Source organism: Salvelinus sp. IW2-2015, linkage group LG14 (genome assembly GCF_002910315.2).
Source record: "Salvelinus sp. IW2-2015 linkage group LG14, ASM291031v2, whole genome shotgun sequence".
In the NCBI taxonomy this organism is placed as follows: Eukaryota; Metazoa; Chordata; class Actinopteri; order Salmoniformes; family Salmonidae; genus Salvelinus; species Salvelinus sp. IW2-2015.
The window spans coordinates 43,771,065-43,779,326 of NC_036854.1; the positions used below are offsets into that span (position 1 = coordinate 43,771,065).

An 8,262-nucleotide genomic window follows, 5' to 3' on the forward strand; every position below is an offset into this window, starting at 1 on the left:
TAATACTAGAGTAAATGACTTGTTCCACCCATAATACTAGAGTAAATAAATAATAATTGAGTGAATTACAGTATATTCCATGATGAATTATAAAAGAAGAGACAACATTTTGACGATCAACAATGACCTATTAGAATGTGCTCAATAAAGACCTAAACATTCACCTTAGAGGATGCTGTGCAGGATAATWWATTTTTATTTTTTATTTCACCTTTATTTAACCAGGTAGGTCAGTTGAGAACAAGTTCTCATTTACAACTGCGACCTGGCCAAGATAAAGCAAAGCAGTGCGACATAAACAACAACACAGAGTTACACATAAACAAACGTACAGTCAATAACACAATAGAAAAATATATGTACAGTGTGTGCAAATGTAGAAGAGTAGGGAGGCAAGGCAATAAATAGGCCATAGAGGCGAAATAATTATACTCACACAATGTGTCCAGTGAGGTGTGTTATGCACTCTCCTCATTTAATATTTCCATAAGGTTGCGTACGAGTTTACCTCAGAAATCCTATAATAAGTGGGAAATGTATTCCGCAACATTGGCATAAACATACGCCTGAAACATCCCTCACTGGAGCATGAGTTTCAACTTGACAGTGGACACATAAATACATAATTAACCAATATAAAAAAATGAATATTTCATCTTAAAGCATTTCATCTCAAAACATCAAACCTCTTCACTACACTGACATAATGAGCATGGTTCTGGAGCCTAAATTATTTTGTATTTATGGTAAGAGAGAATTGGCATGGGAATCTTTGCAAGATCCCCCTCTATCTCCATAAAGCTGAAGAAAAAAAATGACTAAGAAATGTAACCCCTTGTTTTGGATCAAATTAATRGACATGAATGGCTGATTGCATATAAACTGTATTCAGGTATTCAGCATAAGTAGCGGGGCTGCAGTTGGGCTGAGATACAAGCTCCAGATTGGAGAGAGATATAGTGGTGAGATAAAGAGCAGAGAAACGTACACTGTAAGATGGTGCCCTATCAGTCAGCTATGTAGGCATGTATCTGACTCGTAATGGGTAAGGATTACCTGACTAAATGGGCAAACCACATATCAGTCTGTCTCACTCCTCCTTCACCCTATCCCTCCATCCACAGAAGCTGCTTGTGATTACCAGCCTGAAAGGGTTTCTGTGAGCCGATCAATAGTGTCATTACTGCCACKGCCCAGCCCATTCTTAATTCTATTTAGTGATGAAGGTAAATAGAATTACCTTCACCTACAGATTAAGAGCGTTGGGGCAATAATCGAAAGGTCGCTGGTTCAAATCCTCCAGCAGACTAGGTGAAAAATCTGTCGATGTGCGCTTGAGCAAGGCACTTAACCCTGATTGCTCCTGTAAGTCGCTCTGGATAAGAACGTCTGCTAAATTACAAAAAATAAATAAATAAAAATGAAGCAAAGATTAAGGTATTGAACCCAAAAACTAGTAAAGTGCCATTTACCTTTCAAATGTTTTAAGTCTATTGTTCATAGGCACAGGACCTCTAAGCCAGATCCTGCTCAAATGGCAATAGTAACATATAATTACATATTAGGACATATTAGTAATTTAATAGGATCTCTGTGCATAGTTATCTGTTCTCGGGTCAATAATACAGTATGTCTGAGGGAAACATTTATGCTTCCTCAGTATTTCATTAGAAGCMAGTCACCTATATTTTTCACTTCCTGCTTTGGGAGATGTGAAATATTGATAKGCTGCCTCTGGTCCACAATCAGCATGAAATATAACAACACAGCACCACATCATTCATTATACACTACCTGTAACGGTGTTGCATCAACAGTAACAAAATCKTATAGGAAGCAAACCATGCTTCAGCCTGTAATATGTGTATTCGATAATAACATCTGTAACACTATATGTTGCATGTGGGACTGAGCGAGAGAATGTGTGTGTGCATGCATGTGCATGCGTGTGTGAAGGCGAATCCTCAGACTGTGGAAAGTCTCGCTCGCGCTGCCTCACTACACCGCCACAGCAGTGAGCAACACCACCTGCCAGGGACCATACACTACAGMCTGTGACAGCGGTTAACTGAACAGGACATGTGTAGCCTGAAGTGACTCTGATCCCAGCAAAACTAATAACATCATGCTTGAATACATCCAGGGAGGCAGCAGCATATTGTTCTACACCATCGGGGAGTTGTTTGTTTGTGGAACGGAATAGCCTACACGTTGCAGAAGCAACATGGTGTGCTTCTATAATGGAAACTGTCATCAGAATAGCCTACTAATATACTATACTACTACTATTACTACTGTAACACAAAATAAGGATTCTCATAATTTGATATAACCTACTGTATTGTGTAATAGAAAAATATGAAAAAGAATGACGACAACCAAACTGTTTGCGGTCCAACTACAGAAACTCACATTTAATTCTAAYACAGGACAGCATAGGCTACTTATTTATTGTGTATGCACAGATCTTGACCGGGAGCACAGAGCATTGCAGGGCTGTTCATCATAAATTCAAATAGTGATTGAAGATTAAAAAACTGTCTGAATTTTTTTCAATCATACCTCTACTGTACTTGCAAGCGTCAAATCCTGTTTATATTGATACCTTGGAGGCTTACATTTCAAAGTCGCTGATTGGCTACATTTGACGAGRTTACCCAGTATTCTAAGAGACATACCATTTCACTCAAAAAGGGGGGTTCGGGACTATGCGATTGCAACARATTCCATTCTTTACAAAATGCATGAAAAATATCGAAATAAAATCAAACTATGTTTTCAGTTTATATTTGTCTCACTATTACCAATATAAATTTGAGTAAGATTTTGATTGAAAGAGCAGCGACTTACTACTCTCTCCCCCGTCATCCGTAGCTCSAGGTACAGCTCAAAATGGCTGTAGACAAACAGTTATGAAGATCTGCGGTTCTACAAGAAATGAATATGTCGCAATTGACAAATTAACGAAGAAGCCTCCAAAACAACCGGGGATACAGGTGAGATGTCTGAAAGTAACTCTACAATTTGTTTTAACCCTTTCACCGTTGGCAATAGAAAATAAATCCCAATGGTAATGAGCTTGCTGTGCAATGATATTACGATGTTAATTTCAGCCAATAGGAAAGTAAGGATACAGAGGGAGCGATAGCAGGCTTCTTTGGCCTTTTCATAACATTGCATATCAGGAAAAACACACGCTACCAGTGTACAACCTGTGTGTTTAGGTGTGCGAAATAGCTGTGAATGTGTGCTTTCCACTGATTTTCAAACATGAAAGTCGTGCATATTCTTTTTGTGCCATGCATTTAGCTACAGTAGACTAGGTCATGTATCAACTCATGCCATAATGCATAGGGGTTTCCTCTAGTTACCACAGCCACAAAGTCAAAATTGGCTATATCGTAAAATGTCATTTTTGTTGTTGACTTTTGGTCTTAATTTTAGGTTAGGCATACAGGTTAACAGTGTGGTTAATGTTAGGTTTAAATCACATTTTAAGAAGATAAATTGTAGAAATAGGCGGATTTTGTGATTGTGGTAACTATTGACGACTGTCATATAGGTCAGTATTTCGTCCAAGGCACCTTCACGATCAGCCAACATTAGAAAACAGACTAGCTTTATTTTGCCATTCGTATTTGCAATTGGAAAAGCAATATGATAGGAATCATGTAACTGCGTGGCTACATCTAACTGTGCAGGTGCCAGACAGATACAGTGGAACTGATAGTGGCCTGTAGASTAATCCCCAGTGCCACGGTTGAATAGGCAAATTGAATCATTTGTATAAAAAATTAAAAATCTAAACAGAAATGTTCACTACTTGTGCCATGAGTGGTTTTGTAAGAAGAGGAAATAGGAAGGCCACCAAAAATTCTGAAATCTCCATCCCCAACTACATCATTTCCCATCAAGATTGAACTGCCAAAGGYGGTGGAGTTGCCTGCAGAGTTCTGTTTTGCTATCSAGGTCTGTGCCCAAACAGTTCAAGCTWRTACTTTTAAAAATCCACCTTTCCAGAAATAAGTCTCTCACTGTTGCCGCTTGTTATAGACCCCCCTCAGCCCCCAGCTGTGCCCTGGACACCATATGTGAATTGATTGCCCCCCCATCCATCTTCAGAGTTCGTACTGTTAGGTGACCTAAACTGGGATATGCTTAACACCCCGGCCGTTCTACAGTCTAAGCTAGATGCCCTCAATCTCACACAAATTATCAAGGAACCTACCAGGTACAACCCTAAATCCGTAAACATGGGCACTCTCATCCTGACCAACTTGCCCTCCACATACACCTCTGCTGTCTTCAACCAGGATCTCAGTGATCACTGCCTCATTGCCTGTGTCCGTAATGGGTCCGCGGTCAAACGACCACCACTCATCACTGTCAAACGCTCCCTAAAATACTTRAGCGAGCAGGCCTTTCTGATCGACCTGGCCCGGGTATCCTGGAAGGATATTGACCTCATCACYTCAGTAGAGGATGCCTGGTTGCTCTTTAAATAAGCATGCCCCATTCAAAAAAAWYTWGAACTAAGAACAGCCCCTGGTTCACTCCTGACTTGACTGCCAGCACAAAAACATCCTGTGGCGTACTGCATTAGCATCGAATAGCCCCCGCGATATTAAACTTTTCAGGGAAGTTAGGAACCAATATACACAGGCAGTTAGGAAAACAAAGGCTAGCTTTTTCAAACAGAAATGTGCATCCTGTAGCACTAATTCCKAAAAGTTTTGGGKCACTGTAAAGTCCATGGAGAATAAGAGCACCTCCTCCCAGCTGCCCACTGCACTGAGGCTAGGAAACACTGTCACCACCGATAAATCTACGACAATTAAGAATTTCAATAAGCATTTTTTTACGGCCAGCCATGCTTTCCACCTTGAGTACCCCTCCCGGCAACAAGCTCTACGCACCCGCAGCCCACCTGCCAACGCCCCCCCCCCGCCTGCCTTTCTCGCTTCGCCCAAATTCAGGACAGCTGATGTTCTGCAACAGCTGCAATCTGGGATCGACACTCAGCTGCTAGACCCTCTCTTTCTAAAATTGTCCGCCGCAATTTGTTGCCAGCCCTAATTAGCCTGTTCAACTCCTCTTTCGTATCGTCAGATCCCTAAGATTGGAAAGCTGCCGCGGTATCCCCCTATTCAACCGGGAGACACTCTAGATCCAAACTGTTACCAGACATATGCCTCTTGCCCTGCCTTCTATCTTCGAAAGCCAAGTTAACAAACAGATCACGCGACATTTTCCTGGCCAAGGCTTTCGACTTCAGTGCACTCATCCGGATTCTTATTGGCAGACTTCAATAGCATTGGTTTCTGCAAATCACGTGCCTCGCCTGGGTTCAACCACTAACTTCTCAGATAGAGTTTAGTGTTTGTCAGATTGGTGGCCTGTTGTCCGGATCTCCGGCAGTCTCTATGGGGGTGCCACAGGGTTCAATTCTTGGGCCGCGACTCTTTTCTATGTATATATCAATGATGTCTTTCTTGCTGCTGGTGATGTCCTTGATCCACCCTACGCAGACGACACCAATCTGTATACATCTGGCCCTTCTTTGGGCACTGTGTTTACCTCCAAATGAGCTTCAATCCCTTACAAACTCTTTCGCATGGCCTCCAACTGCTTTTAAATGCTAGTCAAACTAAGTGCATGCTTCCTCTTCAACCGATTGCTGCCCGCACCGCCGCGCCCGACTAGCATCCTACTCGTGCACGGTTCTGATTAAGATATTGTGGACAACTACTAATGGATAGGTGCTGGTTAGACTGTAATCACTCTCCTCCAGACTCACATTAAGCATCTCCAATCGCAAAATTAATCTAGGATATGCCTCTATTTCGCAACAAATCCTCCTCACTCATTGCTGCCAACACTACCCTCGCAAAACTGACCATCCTCGCGATCCTTCCGACTTTGGCGATGTCATTTAACAAAATAGCCTACAAACACTACTCAGCATATTGGATGTGAGTCTCACAGTGCCATCCCGTTTTCGCTCACCCAAAGCCTATTCATACCCACCACTGCGACCTGTATGTTCTCGTTGGCTGCCCATCGCTACATATTCGTCGCCACCCACTGGCCTCTAGGTTATCTATTAAAGTCTTTGCTAGGGAAAGCCCCACTTATTACTCCACTGCGTCACCATAGCAACGCCAACCCGAGGACACGCGCTCCAGCAGGTATTTTTCAACTGGTATCCTAAAAGCCAACACCTCCTTTGGCCGCCTTCTTTCCAGTTCTCTGGGCCGCTGCGTCAATGACTGAGCGAATTGCAAAAATCACGAGCGTGCTGGAAGACTTATATCTCCCTCACTACTAGAAGCATCAGCTGTCACAGCAGTAGATACCGATCACTGCACCTGTACACAGCCCATCTGTCATAAGCCACCCAACTACCTCATCCTAATTTTTTGTTGTTGCTCTTTTGCACCCCAGTATCTCTACTTGCCAATATCATCTGCACATCTATCACTCCAGGTTAATGCTAAATTCTATTGTTTATTTGCTCACTATGCCTATTTATTGCTTACCTCCCTAATTACTACATTTAGCGCACACTGTACATAAGTCTTTCTATTGTGTTATTGACTGTACGTTTGTTTATCCCATGTGTAACTCTGTGTTGTTTTGTCGCACTGCTTTGCTTTATCTTGGCCAGGTCGCAGTTGTAAATGAGAACTTGTTTTCAACTGGCCTACCTGGTTAAATAAAGGTGAAATAAAATAAGAAATAGGATGCACACCTGTAGTATGGCCTTTCTCATGTGATGATTTCACTTTCTCACTTCCGCTCAGGAAGGTATAATGCWATTTCTTAGCGCAATTTTATAATGATGCACTAGCGCAGGGGTGGGCAAACGTTTTMGCTTMAGGGCCACATCGGGATTTTGAAATTCAACCGAGGGCTGCATTTTTGGGGGACCAATTGTTTGTTCAAACAATTTGCGGGGGCCTCCTGGGTGGCGCAGRGGTCTAAGGCACTGCATCGCAGTGCTTGAGGTGTCACTGCAGACCCGGGTTTGATTCCAGGCTGTGTCACAGCTGGCTGTGACTGGGAGACCCATGAGGCGGCGCACAATTGGTCCAGCGTCGTCTGGATTAGGYGAGGGTTTMTCAGGCCGAAGATTTCCTTGTTCCCATCGCGTTCTAGCACCTCCTGTGGCGGGCCGGGCGCAGTGAACGCTGACACGGTGTTTCCTCCGACAGATTGGTGCGTCTGGCTTCCCGGATTAAGCGGGCATTGTGTCAAGAAGCAGTGCGGCTTGGCTGGGTCGTGTTTCGGAGGAGGCACGGCTCTCGACCTTCGCCTCTCCCGAGTGCCATCGCTGCTACTCCCGTATGGACAAGGCTGTAACTACCAATTGGCTACCACGAAATTGGAGAGAAAAAAGTACTTTGCCCATCCCTTGCACGAGCGGCAACCCGCCTTGTGGGCGGTAGATCATTGGATCTCGTTAATTAGATTGAATTGAAATTSATCTTTGAGGACTGCAAATAGAAATACAGTTTATTTATGCTTACTAATAAGCCATTGTCAACTTCCCGTCCGTGGTTATTTTGCTCACTGTCACCCTATGTTTACATGTGATTGATTTCGTACAGAAAAATCAATTTGTTTAAAAATGCAACTGGGGCCATGTAAAAAAACTGTTAGGCTACTCATTTTGAATCCACCAGTGGCACCTTGTGTGACCATAAAAGTCTGTGTGCAACCGGACAAGCACAATAAAATAATTTTGTTGCAAAAGTTACTAACCTGCCGTCAGCTAAAATGGCAAGGGAACTCCTCACTCTGTGCAAAGCGTCGAATTAATATCTCTCTGAGTTTTCACTGTTTTTTTGTAGAACCACGTGCAACTGGGCACAGACATTTCTAAGATGCTTTTTTTCAGAGATTCGAGAATGAAGAAAGTATCGCCATTAACAAGGTCATTGAAATATTCCATGCAATGCTTTCCATTAGCGAACCTGTAACGGGTATGGAGAATCACATACAGTTGAAGTCGGAAGTTTACATACACTTAGGTTGGAGTCATTAAAACTCGTTTTTCAACCACTCCACACATGGCAAATGCTACCATGTAATTGAGTGTATGTAAACTTCTGACCCACTGGGAATGTGATGAAAGAAATTAAAGCTTAAATAAATCATTCTCTCTACTATTATTCTGACATTTCACATTTATTAAAATGAAGTGGTGATCCTAACTGACCTAAGACAAGTGAATTTTTTACTAGGATTAAATGCCAGGAA

General features: G+C 42.6%; 1 protein-coding gene across 3 annotated transcripts in view; it reads left to right on the forward strand.

Moving 5' to 3' along the window:
* Nucleotides 1-2,892: 2,892 nt before the first annotated feature.
* The window catches only part of LOC111973108 (zinc finger protein 438), a 97,582-nt gene continuing 92,212 nt past the window's right edge, over nucleotides 2,893-8,262 (forward strand). For all 3 annotated transcript variants that reach the window (XM_024000343.2, XM_024000344.2, XM_024000345.2), the window contains exon 1: nucleotides 2,893-2,996. The gene's annotated coding sequence lies outside the window, so the exon portion shown is untranslated. The remainder of the gene's footprint in view (nucleotides 2,997-8,262) is intronic.